Here is an 18,801-nt window from a genome sequence, read left to right on the forward strand (position 1 = left end):
ATAGTTAGGCAATAGAGCTGACAGAGATGCCCAGCGGGCTCAGCAGGCCGATTAGGGGGCAGTCAGTTGTAATGATCAATAACATGTCATTCTATAGTGGACACTAGGTGGAGCCGTAGAGCTGTGTAGAGCTGTATATAAGACTACACTACCCAGCTGTATGTATATTAAGACTACATTACCCATGAGGCACTAGGCTACCCACAAGGCAGCAGTCAAGATGGATGCCTCTACAGATATTGTACCTAGTCCACATGTGCTCAATAAAAGTGTCTAGCAAAAGCTAGCTGTGTTCATAATAAGAATGTCTATTTATTAATGAACATAAGATGGTACCAGGAGTGGGGTACAGAGCACGTCAACGTATGACGTGTCATCTGTCAAGAATTTTTGAAGCTGTCAAACACTGACATTCTGTGTAGTTTGGTGAGCCCTTATGTTCAGGACTCATCGAACCTTTCTACTTTGCAGAAATCAGCTGGCTGCTGTATTGGGGGATGCAACAGCCAGTCTGTGATCTCTACAATGGAAATGTCGGGGACTCCGGCTCCACAGCGGCTGAAGGCTGTAGGTAGAAACAAAGGTAAGTTAACATTTTCTAAAACTTACCTCACATACTTACCACTCCACACTTGCACCCATCACTCACCTCTACATCGCACTTTCAGACCCTCCGACACCCACAGACCTCCTACACCCCGGCGGGGTTCCCCCAGGTTGGGAAGCCCGCACTTCAGGACGTAAAATGGGGATAATCCTATTTTCTGCCTGTTAACTATCTGTTAACAGGCAGTTAATAGGCTTTAATCCCTTCCCGCCTCCAAGGAGATGGGACCCGGGGCTGGACGGCTTCCCGCCTCCTGGCAAGAGGGCACGGAGGCGGATGGGGGCGGGTTTGCCACCCGCCTCCAAATTCTGCCACTTTCCCGGCAGTCCCGCCTCCATACCTGCCTCCTCGGGGCTGGTAAAATCCAGCCCAATGTCTTCTTACCTTCAAAATTAATAGGAGTTAAAGTATATGAGCTAACGTCCTGGCATGGGGCCTCCCTCAACAGTTGGAGATCAGGCATTGAGAACACCGCACAAATCCATGGCCCCTCCCAATCTTCTGATCATCATAATTAATAACCTGGAAACTGCGAGGTCCACAAATTGGCAGCGCTGGCTTTCTACACCTGGTTGTCTGGTCTACCCTTCTGCCCTGGGAGTGCTTACTCACACAATTTACCCCATAAGGTACTAGCTCAACAAGGGAACAGTGGCATAGTGGTTATGTTACTGGACTAGCAATCCAGAGGCTAGGACTCATGATCTGTGAGACATAAGTTCAAATCCCACCCACGGCAGCTGGGGAATTTAAATTCAGTTAATTAAATAACTCTGGAATTAAAAAGCTAGCATCAATAATGGTGAAGCTACCAGATTGTCATAAAAACCCATTTGGTTTACTCATGTCCTTCAGGGAAGGAAATCTGCTGGTCTGGCCTATATGTGACTCCAGACCCACAGCAATGTGGCCAAGCAAGGCAATTAGGGATGGGCAATAAATGCTGCCCTAGCCAGTGATACCCACATCCCATGAGCAAATAAAAAAAAGTGAGCACACACAAGACTGAACACATTCAAACATCTTTTGGAATATCTGAGTACAGTATGTTGTATTTAGGTCAAGGTAGCTCATGACATGGCTGGCAAGCCTCTTGCCCAGCAACATAGGAAGGAAGAAAATGAAAGTACAAGTCATAGAGTCATAGAGTTTTACAGCACAGAAAGAGGCCCTTCGGCCCATCGTGTCTGCGCCGCCCATCCATCCCTGTCCAGTCTAATCCCATTTTCCAGCATTTGGTCCATAGCCTTGTATGCAATGGCATTCCAAGTGCTCATCCAAATGCTTCTTGAATGTTGTGAGGGTTCCTGCCTCTACCACCCTTTTGGGCATTGAGTTCCACATTCCAACCACCCTCTGGGTGAAAAAGTTCCTCCTCAAATCCCCTCTAAATCTCCTGCCCCTTACCCTGAATCTATGCCCCCTTGTTATTGACCCCCCTACTAAGGGGAAAAGTTCCTCTTTGTCTACCCTATCTATGCCCCTCATCATTTTGTATACCTCAATCAGGTCCCCCCTCAGCCTTCTTTGCTCCAAGGAAAACAACCCCAGCCTGTTTAGTCTTTCTTCATAGCTGAGGCGCTCCATCCCAGGTAGCATCCTGGTGAATCTTCTCTGCACCCTCTCCAAAGCAATCACATCCTTCCTATAGTGAGGCGACCAGAACTGCACACAGTACTCCAGCTGTGGCCTCACCAGCGTTTTGTACAGCTCCATCATAACCTCCCTGCTCTTATATTCTATGCCTCGGCTAATGAAGGCAAGTATCCCATATGCCTTTTTAACCACCTTATCTACCTGTTCCGCTGCCTTCAGGGATCTATGTACATGTACACCAAGGTCCCTCTGACCCTCTGTACTTCCTAGGGTCCTACCACTCATTGTGTATTCCCTTGCCTTATTTGTCCGTCCAAAATGCATCACCTCGCACTTTTCAGGGTTAAATTCCATTTGCCACTTTTCCGCCCATCTGACCAACCCGTTTATATCGTCCTGTAGCCTAAGGCTTTCCTCCTCGCAATTGACCACCCCACCAATTTTCGTGTCATCTGCGAACTTGCTGATCATACCTTTTACATTCTCATCCAAATCATTTATGTAGATCACAAACAACAAGGGACCCAGCACCGATCCCTGAGGTACCCCACTGGACACAGGCTTCCAGTCACAAAAGCAACCTTCGACCATCACCCTCTGCCTCCTGCCACTCAGCCAGTTTAGGATCCAACGCGCCAAGGCACCCTGGATCCCATGGGCTCTTACCTTCTTGACCAGTCTCCTATGCGGGACTTTGTCAAAGGCTTTACTGAAGTCCATGTAAACCACATCCACAGCATTTCCCTCATCCACCCCCCTAGTCACCCCCTCGAAAAATTCAATCAGATTTGTCAGACATGATTTACCCTTGACAAAGCCATGCTGACTATCCCCGATTAATCCTTGCCTCTCCAAGTGGAGACTAATTTTGTCCCTCAGAATTTTTTCCAATAATTTCCCTACCACAGATGTTAGGCTCACTGGCCTGTAATTCCCTGGTTTATCCCTGCTACCCTTCTTGTATAATGGTACTACATTAGCTGTTCTCCAGTCCTCTGGTACATCCCCTGTAGCCAGAGAGGTTCTGAAAATTTGTGTCAGAGCCCCTGCAATCTCCTCCTTTGCCTCCCACAGCAGCCTGGGATACATCTCGTCCGGGCCTGGGGATTTATCCACTTTTTGGCCTGCTAAAACCGCTAGCACCTCCTCCCTCTCGATGCTAATATGTTCAAGTATGTCACAGTCCCCTTGCCCGATTTCTATGTCTGCATCGTCTTTCTCCATAGTGAACACAGATGCAAAAAATTCATTTAAAACCCCGCCTACATCATCTGGCTCTACACACAGATTGCCACTTTGGTCCCTAATGGGCCCTACCCTTTCCCTGGTTATCCTCTTGCCCTTAATATACTTATAAAACATCTTAGGATTTTCCTTTATTTTGCTCGCCAGTGTTATTTCATGGCCCCTCCTCGCCCTCCTAATTTCTTTTTTAAGTATGCCCCTGCACTTTTTATACTCCTCTAGGGCTTCTTTCGTCTTTAGTCTTTTGTAACTGCCAAAAGCCCCCCTTTTATTTCTAATGCATTTTTGTATATCCCTTGTCATCCAAGGTTCCCTTTGCTTGTTGGTCCCACCCTTGACCTTTACAGGAACATGTTGGCGCTGTACTCTCTCTATTTCCCTTCTGAAAGTCTCCCACTGTTTTGATGTGGATTTTCCTATAAGTAGCTGCTCCCAGTCCACTTTGGCCAGATCCTGCCTTATCATATTAAAATCGGCCTTCCCCCAATTTAGAACCCTTATTTCCGGGCCGTCTTTGTCTTTTTCCATGACCACCTTAAATCTCACCGAATTATGGTCACTGTCGCCAAAATGCTCTCCTACTGATACTTCGACCACTTGCCCGGCTACATTCCCCAGAATTAGGTCCAGTACCGCCCCCTCTCTTGTAGGACTTTCTACATGTTGGCTCAAAAAGCTCTCCTGGATGCACTTTAAGAATTCTGCACCCTCTAAGCCTTTCACACTCTGACTATCCCAATTTATATTGGGGAAGTTGAAATCCCCCACTATTATTACCCTATTATTTTCGCACTTCTCTGAGATTTGCCTACATATCTGTTCCTCTATCTCCCCCTGACTGTTTGGGGGCCTATAGTACACTCCCAGCAAAGTGCTTGCCCCCTTTTTGTTTTTAAGTTCTACCCATATGGCCTCATTAGAGGAACCCGCTAATATATCGTCCCTCCTTACAGCAGTAATTGACTCCTTAATTAATATTGCAACACCCCCTCCCCTTTTACACCCCCCTCTGTCTCGCCTGAAGATTCTATACCCCGGAATATTGAGCTGCCAGTCCTGACCCTCCCTCAACCATGTCTCCGTGATAGCAACAATATCGTACTCCCATGTGTTCAACAACAACTTCAGTTCATCCACCTTATTTGCAAGACTCCTTGCATTAAAATAAATGCCTTCCAGCCCTGCCATATTCCCTTTTGCCTTTACATATTTGCTCTGCCTTCCCAGCTGACTTGTTTTTTCCTCTGTATTTGGCTGTAAATCACCCCCTACTATAGCTCCACTCTGTACCCCATCCCCCTGCCAAGTTAGTTTAAACCCCCCCCAGCAGTGCTAGCAAACCTCCCCGCAAGGATATTGGTTCCCCTCTGGTTCAGGTGTAAACCGTCCGACTTGTACAAGTCCCACCTTTCCCAGAAGCAGACCCAGTGATCCAGGAAACTAAAGCCCTCCCCCCTGCACCATCCCTTTAGCCACGCATTCATCTGTTCTATCTTCCTATTCCTATACCCACTAGCACGTGGCACGGGGAGTAATCCAGAGATTACAACCTTTGAGGTCCTGCTCTTTAATCCTTCACCTAGCTCCTTAAATTCTTGCTGCAGGACCTCATCCCTCTTTTTACCTATGTCGTTGGTACCAATGTGGACCACGACCTCTGGGTGTTCACCCTCCCCCTCCAGAATGCCCTGCAGCCGCTCAGTGATATCCTTGACCCTGGCACCAGGGAGGCAACAAACCATCCTGGATTCACGTCTACGGCCACAGAAACGCCTATCTGTTCCCCTTACTATAGAATCCCCTACCACTATTGCTCTCCCACTCTTTTTCCCCCCTTCCTGGGCAGCAGGAGCACCCCCAGTGCCAGGAAGTTGGCTGCTGCTGCCTTCCCCTGGTGAGTCATCCCCCCAACAGTATCCAAAGCTGATGAACTAGGGCAAGACATCAATAGTAATCATTTTAGTTAGGAAATCATCTTGTGAAATGGTTTTAAATGACAATATCACACACAAAACATCAAATTTGGAAATTTTCTTTTGAAATAAAACCAAGAAACAGCAACAGGTGTTGGATTGTTCAGTGATGGACTAATACAGGAAACTCATCAAGAAAGAATTAGTACAATATATGATGCAATCTTACTCAAACAAAACTTAAGCTTTAAGTTGCTGGTAGCTTACACGGTCAGCTATTTTCTTAATTAGTGCACAACTGTGAAAATAGAAGACGTTTTTCATAAAGCTTTTGTATTTCTTGTGCTGATTTACAACTTTGGTCGTCAGTACAGTAGTTGGTTCAAGCCTAATCACGACTAAAAACTTTCAAATGTAGATTCTGCAGTGAGATCTACGTGCATTAAATCAGGAAAAGGACCATCTTTAAAGGTGATTTCTACACTATAGATATTCTAAGGAAATTAATCCAAGCTGGCTTACACTAATAGATTGCTGAATCAAGTCAGAGGGTAACTGGGGTTGTTGGCAATTTGCAGTAACTGAACTCTGCAATCCAATTAGAAAAGCTATTATTGCCTAAATAAATGGGATAGGAGCAAGTTCATTTATGGAGTTCCTCCAGGGACAATTCAAAGGGTTTTTGTTGATTATGTTAAGACAGGTTGAGAAGGCCAATTGTGTGTATCTGCTATTTCTATGGTCTTTGAGAGAATTAAATACCTACACAGCGTGGTGTTCACAGCTATTGGTAATATGATACATTTTGCTCTAATTGCTTTAAGGAACCACAAGGTACAAACTAGGCAGGTGGGAAAACCTCAAATTCTCCCTCTCGCTCTCTGAGTCATACACTCTTAATGAGTGAGATGTGGAGAAATCTCTTCACTCAGAGGGTGGTGAATCTTTGGAATTCTCTACCCCAGAGGGCTGTGGAGGCTCAGTCGTTGAGTATATTCAAGACAGAGATCGCTAGATCTTTTGGATATTAAGGGAATCAAGGGATATGGGGATAGTGCAGGAAAGTGGAGATGAGGTAAAAGATCAGCCATGATCTTAGTGAATGGCAGAGCAGGCTCGAAGGGCCAAATGGCCGACTCCTGCTCCTATTGCTTAAGTTCTTAAGCCCCTAATTCATGTTTTGCAAGAACAAGTCAGTTATTTCATTGTTTTGTTTGAAGTACAAGAAGAATGGCATAATCTGCAACTGACCAATCACACACTGTAGAATTAACTTGTTCAACCCTGACTTGACACCAGCCCACCTTACTTGAGAGAGCAACAGGAAACATAACCTCTAACTAATGGCTTGTAACAAAATAAGAGAGCGCTCTGTATAGAGTAAGGGAATTCTCTACAAACAGTAATAGGGAAACAGGTAGGGATCCTCAATCACACCCATCACCTCCTCCCCTTCCTGTGCAAGCGCAGGAGATGCAACACATGCCCTTTTACCTCCACCCTTCCCACCGTCCAGGGCCCCAAACACTTCTTCCAGGTGAAACATGGATTTACTTGCACTTCTTTCAATTTAGTATACTGTATTCGCTGCTCAAGATGCGGTCTCCTCTACATTGGGGAGACTAAACGCATTGCGGAACACCTCCGTTCAGTCCGCAAGCGTGACCCCGAGCTTCTAGTCACCTGTCACTTATTCCCCTCTCCACTCCCACTCTGACCTCGACCTCTTACACTGTTCCAACGAAGCTCAATGTAAGCTCGAGGAACAGCACCTCATCTTTCGATTAGGCACTTTGCAGCCTTCCGGACTCAACACGGAGTTCAACAATTTCAGATTTTAACCTCTGCCCCATGTTTTCGAATGGCAGCCATTGATGATTCTGCTATTCCCATTTACACCTCCTCTAGATCCATCTTTTGTTTCTTTACTTGTCCCAGTACCATCTCTTTTTGCCTTGCACTATCATAAGAACATAAGAAATAGGAGCAGGAGTAGGCCATCCGGCCCCTCGAGCCTGCCCCGCCATTCAATGAGATCATGGCTGATCTTCTGCCTCAACTCCATTCACCGGCCCTATCGCCACATCCCTTGATGCCCGTACTAGTGAGAAATCTATCGGCTTCTGTTTTGAATATACCCAATGACTGAGCCTCCACAGCCCTCTGGGGTAGAGAATTCCAAAGATTCACCACCCTCTGTGTGAAGAAATTTCTTCTCATCTCAGTCCTGAATGGCCTACCCTTTATCCTGAGTCTGTGGCCCCTGGTTCTAGACTCCCCAGCCAAGGAAAACATTCTCCCAGCATCCACCCTATCAAGCCCTGTAATAATATTGTATGCTTCAATGAGATCCCCTCTCATTCTTCTGAATTCAAGAGAATACAGGCCTAGTTTACTCAATCTCTTCTCATACAACAGTCCCGCCATCCCAGGAATCAATCTCGTGAACCTTTGTTGCACTCCCTCTATGGCAAGTATATCATTCCTTAGGTAAGGAGACCAAAATTGTACACAGTACTCCAGGTGTGGTCTCACCAAGGCCCTATATAATTGGAGTAAGACTTCTTTACTCCTGTACTCAAATCCTCTTGTAATGAAGGCCAGCATACCATTTGCCTTCCTAATGGCTTGCTGAAGCTGCACATTCACTTTCAGTGACTCATGTACAAGGACACCCAGGTCCCTTTGAGCATCTGCATTCCCCAATCTTTCACCATTTAGGAAATACTCTGCCTTTCTGTTTTTTCTACCAAAGTGGATAACTTCACATTTATCCACATTATATTCCATCTGCCATGTTCTCGCCCACTCACCGAGCCTGTCGAGATCCCCTTGAAGCCTCTTCACATCCTCTTCACAACTGACGCTGCCACCTAGCTTTGTATCATCAGCAAATTTGGAAATGTTACATTTAGTCCCCTCATACAAATTATTGAGATAGATTGTGAATAGCTGGAGCCCAAGCACTGATCCTTGCAGTATCCCACTAGTCACAGCTTGCCATCCTGATAAAAGACCTGCTTATCCCTACAATTTGTTTTCTGTCTGTCAACCAATTCTCAATCCATGCTAGTATATTACCCCCAATTCCATGTGCCCTAATTTTGTTCACCAACCTCTTGTGTAGGACCTTATCGAAGGCCTTCTGAAAATCCAAATACACCACATCTACCGGTTCCCCTTTGGCTACTCCACTAGTTACATCCTCAAAGAACTCCAATAGGTTTGTCAAACAGGATTTCCCTTTCATAAATCCATGTTGACTCTGCCCAATCTTACTATTAGTTTCTAAGTGCCCAGTTATTGCATCCTTTATAACAGATTCCAGCATTTTCCCAACTACTGATGTGAGGCTAACAGGTCTGTAGTTCCCCGTTTTCTCTCTCCCTCCTTTCTTAAACAGCAGGGTTACATTTGCTATCCTCCAACCTGCAGGAACCGTTCCAGAGTCTATAGAATTTTGGAAGATGACAACCAATGCGTCCACTATCCCAATGGCCACCTCTTTCAAAACCCTAGGATATAGGTCATCGGTCCTTGGGATTTATCGACTTTTAGTCCCACTAATTTTGCTAGTATTGTTTTTTTACTAATAATAATGTCTTTAAGTTCTTCATTCTCGCCACACCCTTGGTTTTCTCATATTTCTGGGAGGTTTTTTGTGTCTTCTTCCGTGAAGACAGAAACAAAGTATTTATTTAATTTCTCTGTCATTTCCTCATTCCCCATTATAAAATCTCCCATCTCTGACTGTAAAGGACCTACATTTACCTTCGCCAATCTTTTCCTTTTCACATACCTATAGAAGATTTTACAATCCGTTTTTATATTTTGCTAGTTTGTGCTCATATTCCATTTTCCCTTTCTTTATCAATTTCTTGGTCTCCCTTTGCTGATTTCTAAAATGATCCCAATCCTCAGGCTGACCGCTTTTTCTGGCAACTTTATAAGCTTCCTCCTTTGACTTAATACTAGCTTTAATTTCTTTTGTTAGCCATGGTTGGATCACTTTTCCTTTTGGGTTTTTGTGCCCTAGAGGGATATATGTTTGTTGCAAATTATGCATTATTTCCTTGAATGTTAGCCATTGTATGTCCACCTTCATACCTTTTAGTGTAGTCTCCCAATCTACCATGGCCAGCTTGTCCCTCATACCCTTATAGTTTCCTCTGTTTAGATTGAAGGCCTCAATTTCAGATTGGACTACATCACTCTCAAACTTAATGTAAAATTCAATCATATTATGGTCACTTGTCCCTAAAGGCCCCTTTACCACAAGATTATTAATTAGCCCTTTCTCATTACACAATTCATCATCTAATTTCTCCTGCCTTCCACCCCATCACATACCTTCCCCTTTTGTTCTTTTCTCCTCTGTCCCCTTTCCCTACCTCTGCACTTTCTTAAAACCTGTTACATCTCTAGCATTTTCCAGTTCTGACGAAGGGTCATCGATCTGAAACATTAACTCGGTTTCTCTCTCCACAGATGCTGCCTGACCTGCTGAGTATTTCCAGCATTTTCTGTTTTTATTTGAAATAGGTAGTGAGTTCTCTACAGACAGCAATAGGGAAACAGGTAGAGAGTTCTCCACAGACAGCAATAGGGAAACAGGTAGAGAGTTCTCTACAGACAGCAATAGGGAAACAGGTAGAGAGTTCTCTACAGACAGCAATAGGGAAATAGGTAGAGAGTTCTCTACAGACAGCAATAGGGAAACAGGTAGAGAGTTCTCTAGCAGTTTAGGATTCAGCAAAGGAAGACAAAAGGATTAATTAAGAGGGGGGAAATAGAGTATGAGAGTAAGCTTTCAGGGAACATAAAAACTGACTGTAAAAGCTTCTATAGATATGTGAAGAGAAAAAGATTGGTGAAGTCAAGCGTAGGTCCCTTGCAGTCAGAATCAGGGGAATTTATAATGGGGAACAAAGAAATGGCTGACCAATTAAATACATACTTTGGTTCTTGATGCGCCATCAATTACTCAAAAAGACTGAGGTTAAGCGAGTAACAACCAGGCTTTTATTAACTAAAGAATGAAGGTCTAGTCTCGAGTGGTCGACCCGTCCAGAATACTAAGGGACTGGGAGGTAGTCACTTATATACCTGGAATAGTGGGAGGAGTCAGCCGAGGCATGTCCAGACCTGTACCTAGTGGAACACACATACACATACAGACAGGTATAACAGTGGTTTACCACAGTTCTGTCTTCACAAATAACCTCCCAGAGATGTCGGGGAACATAGGATCTAATGAGAGGGAGGAACTGAATGAAATCAGTATTTGTAGGGAAATGGTGTTGGGGAAATTGACGGGATTGAAGGCCGATAAATCCCCAGGGCCTGATAATCTACATCTTAGGGTACTTAAGGAAGTGGCCCTAGAAATAGTAAATGCATTGCTGGTCATCTTCCAAAATTCTATAGACTCTGGCGCAATTCCCATGGATTGGAGGGTAGCTAATGTAACCCCACTATTTAAAAAAGGTGGTAGAGAGAAAATGGGGAATTATGGACCGGTAAGCCTGACATCGGTAGTGGGGAAAATGCTAGAGTCCATTATAAAAGATGTAATAGCAGAGCACTTGGATCGGACAAAGTCAACATGGATTTACAAAAGGTAAATCGTGCTTGACTAATCTACTGGAATTTTTTGAGGATGCAACTGTTAAAATAGATAAGGGAGAACTAGTGGATGTGGTGTATTTGGACTTTCAGAAGGCTTTCGATAAGGGCCCGCATAAGAGATTAGCGTGTAAAGTTAAAGCACATGGGATTGGGGGTAAGGTACTGACTTGGCTAGAGAACTGGTTGGCAGACAGGAAGCAGAGTTGGAATAAACGGGTCTTTTTCCGAGTGGCAGACAGTGACTAGTGGGGTACCGCAGGGATCGGTGCTAGGACCCCAGCTATTCACAATATATATTAATGATCTAGACGAGGGAACTAGATGTAATATCTCCAAGTTTGCAGATGACACAAAGCTGGGTGGGCGTGTGTGCTGTGAGGAGGATGCCGAGAAACTCCAGTATGATTTGGACAGGTTGGGTGATTGGGCAGATGCATGGCAGATGCAGTATAATGTGGATAAATGCGAGGTTATCCACTTTGGTGGCAAAAACAGGAAGGCAGATTATTATCTGAACGGCAATAGATTGGGAGAAGGGGAAGTGCAACGAGACTTGGGTGTCCTTGTGCACCAGTCGCTGAAGGTAAGCATGTAGGTGCAGCAGGCGGTTAAGAAGGCAAATGGTATGCTGGCCTTCATAGTGAGAGGATGTCTTGCTGCAGTTGTACAGGGCCTTGGTGAGACCACACCTTGATAATTGTGTGCAGTTTTGGTCGCCTTATCTGAGGAAGGATGTTCTTACCATGGAGGGAGTGCAGCGAAGATTCACCAGACTGATACCTGGGATGGCAGGAATGACGTATGAGGAGAGATTTGGTCGATTGGGCTTATATTCGCTGGAGTTTAGAAGAATGAGAGGGGATCTCATCGAAACTTCTAAAATTCTAACAGGACTAGAGAGACTAGATGCAGGAAGGATGTTCCCGATGGTGGGGGAGTCCAGAACCAGGGGTCACAGTCTAAAGATAAGGGGCAAGCCATTTAGGACAGAGATGAGGAGGAATTTCTTCACCCAGGGAGTGGTGAACTTGTGGAATTCTCTACCACAAAAGGCAGTTGAGGCCAATTCATTAAATATATTCAAGAAGGAGTTAGATATATTTCTTAAGGCTAAAGGGATCAAGGGATATGGGGAGAAAGCAGGGACAGGGTACTGAATTTGGATGATCAGCCATGATCTCATTAAATGGCGGAGCAGGGGCCGAATGGCCTACTCCTGCTCCTATCTTCTATGTTTACAGGCAGCAATAGGGAAACAGGTAGAGAGTTCTCTACAGACAGCAATAGGGAAACAGGTAGAGAGTTCTCTACAGACAGCAATAGGGAAACAGGTAGAGAGTTCTCTACAGACAGCAATAGGGAAACAGGTCTGCACAAGTGAAGCATCTGCAATCATGCCTACTGTCACAGCAAGTGTATCTAGAGGCTGTGTACGTTTCCAGCAGAAGCTTTTCAAATAGAAGAATTAATCAGCGAAAAGAACAGTGATCCTTTATTGTGATTAGAATTAGTCCTAGAATACTTTAGACCTGTTTGAGCAGGAAGATATGGAGGACTCCAGCAGCACAACTTATATGCAAGATGTTGCCAGTCCAATTATTTAAATCAAGAATTTGCAAGTCAATGTTAAACTGAAGTTGATTTTAAAGAAAATGATTTTTAACCCAATGAGGAAAACTAGAGGGTTTACCAAAACATACTAAAAACTGGACCGGTTTTGTTTATCATTTTAAAATGAAAAAGGGCCACATCTGGTAGTGGGATAGGAACATAAAAACAGGAGGAGGCCATTCAGTCTCTCAAGCCTATTCCGCCATTCAATTAGACCATGGCTGATCTGTATCTTAACTCCATCTACCCGCCTTAGTCCCGTAACCCTGAATACCCTCGTCTAACAAAAATCTCAGTTTTGAAATGCTCAGTTGACCCCCAGCCTCAACAGCTTTTTGGGGGGGAGAGTTCCAGATTCCACTACCCTTGGTGTGAAGAAGTGCTTCCTGACATCACCCCTGAATGGCCTGGCTCTAATTTTAAGGTTCTGCCCCCTTGTTCTGGACTCTCCCACCAGAGGAAGTAGTTTCTCTCGATCTACCCTGTCAAATCCTTTAGTCATCTTAAACACTTCAATTAGATCATCCTGTAATCTTTTATATTGAATGGAATACAAGCCTATAACATGTGGAATTTCAATTAGTGACCAGAGATATGTTCTGATAGAAATCTGGCCTTTCCCAATACCAGGTTTAGCTCAATTCAAAGATCTTAAAGCAGACATATCAACCATAGACACAAGAGAATAGGCCCGGCAACAGGTATTTATATATCTCAAAAGCATGGGAGGCAATGGCCCACTGATCCACTTATTGCTGGGATGGCAAGGAAGGGGAAGTACAATGACATTTATGAATGCAACCATGAGATTGATTACAGTCAACAGATCCTCTTGGGATAGAACACTGTATTAAGAGGACACTCTCAAAGCCTCCTTGAAAAAGTGCAACATCCCCACCGACACCTGGGAATCCCTGGCCCAAGACCGTACAGAATGGAGAAGAAGCATCCGGGAAGGTGCCGAACACCTCGAGCCTCTTCGCCGGGAGCAAGCGGAAGCCAAGCGCAGGCAGTGCAAGGAGCGCACGTCAACCCAAGCACCCCACCCACCCGCCCCTTCAACCACCATCTGCCCCACCTGTGACAGAGACTGTAGGTCCCGCATTGGACTCATCAGTCACCTGCGAACTCATTTTTAGTGTGGAAGCAAGTCATCCTCGGTTCCGAGGGACTGCCTAAGAAGAAGAGGCACCAGTTCACAAATTTACAATAAGGTGTGATAGAAAGAGGTTGGAGATTAATATATGAGAGGGAGGATCGACTATCACAGTAATACACAGAATTACATCAAATTCTACCAGACAACAAGCTTTATTTTCTTTACAACCAGTCCAAAAGTGTGGAAGAGAGCTCACCTTCCCCATAGCTGGTTTCCTACAGTATGTTTACTCAGTGTGCCATGGAATGGGACAACTGGGTAGATCTCAATCTCAGCCTAAATTGATCCTAATTCACACTGGGGCTTCCTCCACAGTTAGTTGCTTCCCAATGGGCATCTTTGCCCGTTTCCGATCACAATGAGCCTTTTTACAGTGTTGAAACCTCGCTCTCTGTAGGCTAACTATCTGCCAAATGGTGGCTTTAGGCAATGGATGCCAATGAATCCAAGGGAATGATGGAATCTTCGCACAAGACCTGCGAACCATTCTAAAAGTAAGTTGCACTATTTATCAGGCATTCTGTGACATGCTGGTGGCAGAACTGTCTTCCTCACCATGCTCGCTGTGTGCATGTGTTTTCCTTGGATGAACCACTGTTTTCACATGCAAGGGCAACACAAAATTCATCAGGTACTTTGCATACTATCGTCACCTGAAATCCACCCCTTCCTCCTCTCCACAGAAAAATTCCCTTCTATCCTGTTCCCTCCCACAGAAATGATTGTCCATTCATGGATGGCAATCAAAGGCCTAGAAATTGGGTATAGCCCCGCTTGAGGCGTTAGAACTGGCGATGCGCAAAGTTTATAGCCAGATGAGACTTATCGGCGCCTGGCGCGATATTGGGTTGCATCGCCCCCCAAAGGGGATTGAGGCGCTAAATCAGCCGTTGCACGGTGCTCTTAAGGCGCAAAAGGTCAGGCGCTACTCAATATCGACGCGGACGGGCGCAGCGCAGGTGAACTCAATTACGGGAAAGCACGAGACCTACAGGCGCCGGCCGGCTCTTAAAGGGGTGGGTCAGTCAGACTGAGCTTCAACACCCAACGCTCTGCAGGCCTCAGATTCGGCGCTCGCCCTTGTCTGGCGGTACAAGGTTGACCATTATGGAGAAGGTTAGGCAGAGAGCAGAGCGCTTCAGCACTGAGGCTCTGGACCACTTGGTGGCTGCAGTTGAACACCGTTGGGAGGTCCTGTACCCGGATAATGGCAAGAGGCCAAATCAGAAGGCTTACCGACGATCTTGGAGGGAGGTTGCTGTGAGGGTGAACTCCAGCAGCATGGCGACCAGGACCCCTGTTCAGTGCAGGAAGAAATTCAACGACCTCACACGGATCGTTAGGGTGAGTGATGGTTTACCAAACTTGTGCTTCCCTCCATCTGCAGCTGACTTCGGGCACCCTGCTGCAATGATGCGCCAATGGCCATCTGTCAGTATGCACCCATGGCCCTTTCTGGGCACACACATGGACAGATGTCTCAAGGCCTCATGTAAGGGCTCTTGCACCATGGGGGGCATGCGAGGAGGTCTCAAGGCCTCATGTAAGGGCTCTTGCACAATGGGGGGATGCGATGATGTCTCAAGGCCTCATGTAACAGAACCTCCCCTTCTTTCCCCTGCAGTCCAAGATGGCGCAGATTAGAAAGGAGCAGCGTCGAACTGGTGGCGGACCTGCACAAGTGGTCACTCTAACGGATCTGGAGGAGAGAGTGCACCAGATACTTGGAGGACGTCTGTCTGGTCCAGTCACCACTGCATCTGCCGACCCCATTACCGACAGCGAGGGTAAGACTCTCACCTTTTCCACCTGTTGCCTTCCACTTGGTCCCCCCGCCAGCATGCATCCTCAGTCTGCAGCCATGTCAGAGCCTTGCCGCAATCTGGCATGCCTTTCAGCAAACCTGTCCTTCTGCTAAAGCCACTCTTCCACCTCCCACTTTCAGATGAAGCAGCACCAACTCGGGCTCAACGCGCTGAAGCTGCCAGTGCCAGTGCCACCGGAGGCGAGGACCAGGAGGAATCCGGGGAGCTGAGACATCTGCAGACTGGGGATAGTAGTCCCCTGGAGGGGAGGGGGGGGTGGCTCTGAGCATGCACCAGTTGCCGGACCAAGCGGCATGGAGCAACGCAGGGGGGCTAGGCAAGTTCGGCCACCGTCTCCCCGCAGGGCAAGGCAGGTCGTCATGACTGCTGCACAGAGTGCAGATGAGGTCCGTCGCCTGGCAGAGATGAGCAAACAGGCCCGGGTCAGACACACGGAGCTGATGGCTGCAGTGGAGAAGATGCCTGAGTCAATAGATTCATTGGCTAGGAGTATGCTGGACTTCGGGGCAACAATGGAGAGGACTCTGCAGGGCTTTGGCGCAACAATGGAGAGGACTCTCCAGGTGTTCGGGGAAAAAATGGACAGGTCTATCCAGGGCTTCGGGGCCACAATGGACAGGACTATCCAGGGCTTCGGCCCAACAATGGAGAGGGCTGTCCATGGCTTTGAGTCGGCAATGGAAAGGACTGTTCAGGGCTTCGGACAATCCCTGGAAAGGTCTGTGCAGGGCTTGTCCGAGGCAGTGGAGCGGTCGGCTCCTGCCTTATCCGAAGCCATGGGAAGAACTGTCCAGGCCTTCTCTGAAGCACTGGCACCTGGCACACAGGTCCTCACTGTTGCCACGCAGTCACTTGCTGGGCTCCTCCACAGCCAGATTGACGCAACGCGATGTCTCACTGCAGCCACCCTCTCTGCATCAGATAGGATCACCCCGGGCCCTTCCACTCCCGTACAAGGCCAGGAATCAGTGGAGCCTGCGATTGTGGCGGATGAGCCGAGCCGCTCCCCTCAGATGGCCAGTGTGTCATCCGACCATGGTGCAGGTGTCCTCTCTCGTCAGGAGACCATTGCACATGCCAGCGCTGGGACGCCTGCATTGCAGCTGGCACCACCTGCAGCCCACACTGCTTCCAGCCATACTCAAAGCAAGCATCCTGCGTCCACACCCTCCAAGCCCAGAGGTCGGCCAGGCCGTACCTCAGGGGCTTCTGCGCATCCAGACAGTCAGCAAGCGTCCCCCAGCCTTGAGCCCGCCACTGGGGTGCAATTACGTAGGAGAAGCAGGGAGGGAAGGGGCCGGGCACGTAAGAGAAGTCGTTCTCCCTCAAGGGGCCAGTTGTAGAGGGAGGTGCTGAGACGTTTGTTTGTCCAAATTCAAGGACACCCTCAGCTGCTGTTATAGTTGCAGATTTTTGTTGAGTTTTGCGGCTTGGCTGAACAGGTCACATTTATTTTGGAAGTTATGGTTTCTGCTCACTTTACGTTGTTTAGCTGTAATGAAAGACTTTTGTGTCAATAAACAGAAGTTTCAATGTTGCTTGGTGCATGTGACTACTTTCAGTGATGCTGGCATGCAGAGGCCCTCAAACATCCAAAGTGCGCATGAGGTAAGACTCTCATCATTCCGCCACAGGGGTGTCGAGACGAGTCCAGAGGAGCCTCTGACGTATGGACCTTCCACTTTCAGCAGCCCTTCCATCTTCCTCCTCCTCCGCCTGCTCTTCCTCCTCCTCCTCATACTCCTCCTCCTCCGCCTGCTTGTGCAGGGTCCGAGGGAAGGTAATGAATGGACGCGTTCGCCTATAAAGGGCATCTGTCACTTGCCGGATGCAACAGCGGACTGCAGCCTGAGCGTCAGTCGCATTGTCCCCAATGGCTGACTGAAAGGATCCGTTGGCATAAAAATGGAGGCCATCAGTCAGTGTAGCCATCACGGACAGAGAGGTTCTGCAGCGTTCACGCGGCTGCAGATCCTGACCAAGCAGGTGGCACAGATCAGTAACAATGTCCCTCCAGATTCGGAGCCTTCGCTAACACTGCTCCTCCGAAATGTCAAGGCTTGTCACCTGCTGCCTAAAGACCCTCGCAGCATCCTGTCGGATTGGCCGACCTCGATTGCCCCTCCTCCTTCTGGCCAATCCCTGCCCTCTCTCCCGCCGTCTCTCTGCCCCTTTACAGTGTTGGGCGATGAGGCCGTCACCCTCCGAACAAGCTCCCATTCCGATGCCAGTTGGTCAATAGGCTTTTAGGTGTAGTGCTGCAAGTGCTTCGGACACGGTTGAGGGTCCCAAGTACTGTGAAGCTCAAATCCCAGAACTCCGCTCCACATTAGCTCGCCAACTCTCTCTAGCAGCGATCGCAATGAGCAGGCCAAGTGGCAGAAGATTCTGCACTAGAGCTGTCCCCTTTAAATAGCGCCGCCCTACTCCGAGAAGGGCCTGTTAGCCCTCCCTCGAACTGTCACTAATAGCGCTGGGCGCTAAGGCTCCGGGCGCCACCCAATATACGCTCAGGCGCTCCTAAAAGGCGTTGCACACTGAAATGACGTCATGAGCTGCTTGCGCTCGCGGGCGCGCGCAAACACTTAGCGCAGGCGCTAAATGTATAGTCAATTTCTGAGTCGGCGCTATCTTCATAGCGTCCGCCCCAACATAGGGCTTCGCCCCAATTCTAGGTCTCTTTAGGCGCTCAGCGCCGGCGCTACCAACCCAATTTCTAGGCCAAAGTGTTTTGGCCTGTCCCAGCAGAAATACAAGTACGTTTATCCCACTAAATTAGCCCACTTTCTAAACCGCAGTGTAATGAGATTGCTCCAATATCATTTCTAAAAGTGCAACTGTTTCAAACTGGAATAGGCAGGTGTTACATAGGGGGTGATGTTGCCAATGGGGAGCTTTTGGAGGCGGGACTCCCACTTGTCGGGCTTTAGTCCCACCTCCATCGATTTGTGGCCAACCCACGCTATTTTCCCTTGATTGACCTTGTTAAGCCCGCCCAGCGGGCTTAGCAGGCCAATTAAGGGAAAGCCGGTTGCAGAGAACGTCAATGTATGACGTTTCATCTGCCAAAAATTTTTGACAGTTGAATTGTCATCGTTTGACAGCTCTGTAAAGCTGTCAAACGGTGACATTCTTCTGCCATTTTCCCGGCAGTCCCGCCTCCATACCTGCCTCCCCAGGGCTGACAAGATCGCGCCCATAGTGCTTACAGCTCAG

The 18,801-nt window shown here is 47.3% G+C and overlaps 1 protein-coding gene across 16 annotated transcripts in view; it reads right to left on the minus strand.

Annotated features, from left to right (window-relative positions):
• Window positions 1–18,801, minus strand: part of kcnma1a (potassium large conductance calcium-activated channel, subfamily M, alpha member 1a) — a 1,094,159-nt gene that overhangs the window by 341,548 nt on the left and 733,810 nt on the right. The gene's annotated exons all lie outside the window — the stretch shown is intronic.

The sequence above is a fragment of the Somniosus microcephalus genome, chromosome 29 (assembly GCF_052327205.1).
Source record: "Somniosus microcephalus isolate GS21.2 chromosome 29, FLI_Smic_1.0, whole genome shotgun sequence".
NCBI classification, from domain to species: Eukaryota; Metazoa; Chordata; class Chondrichthyes; order Squaliformes; family Somniosidae; genus Somniosus; species Somniosus microcephalus.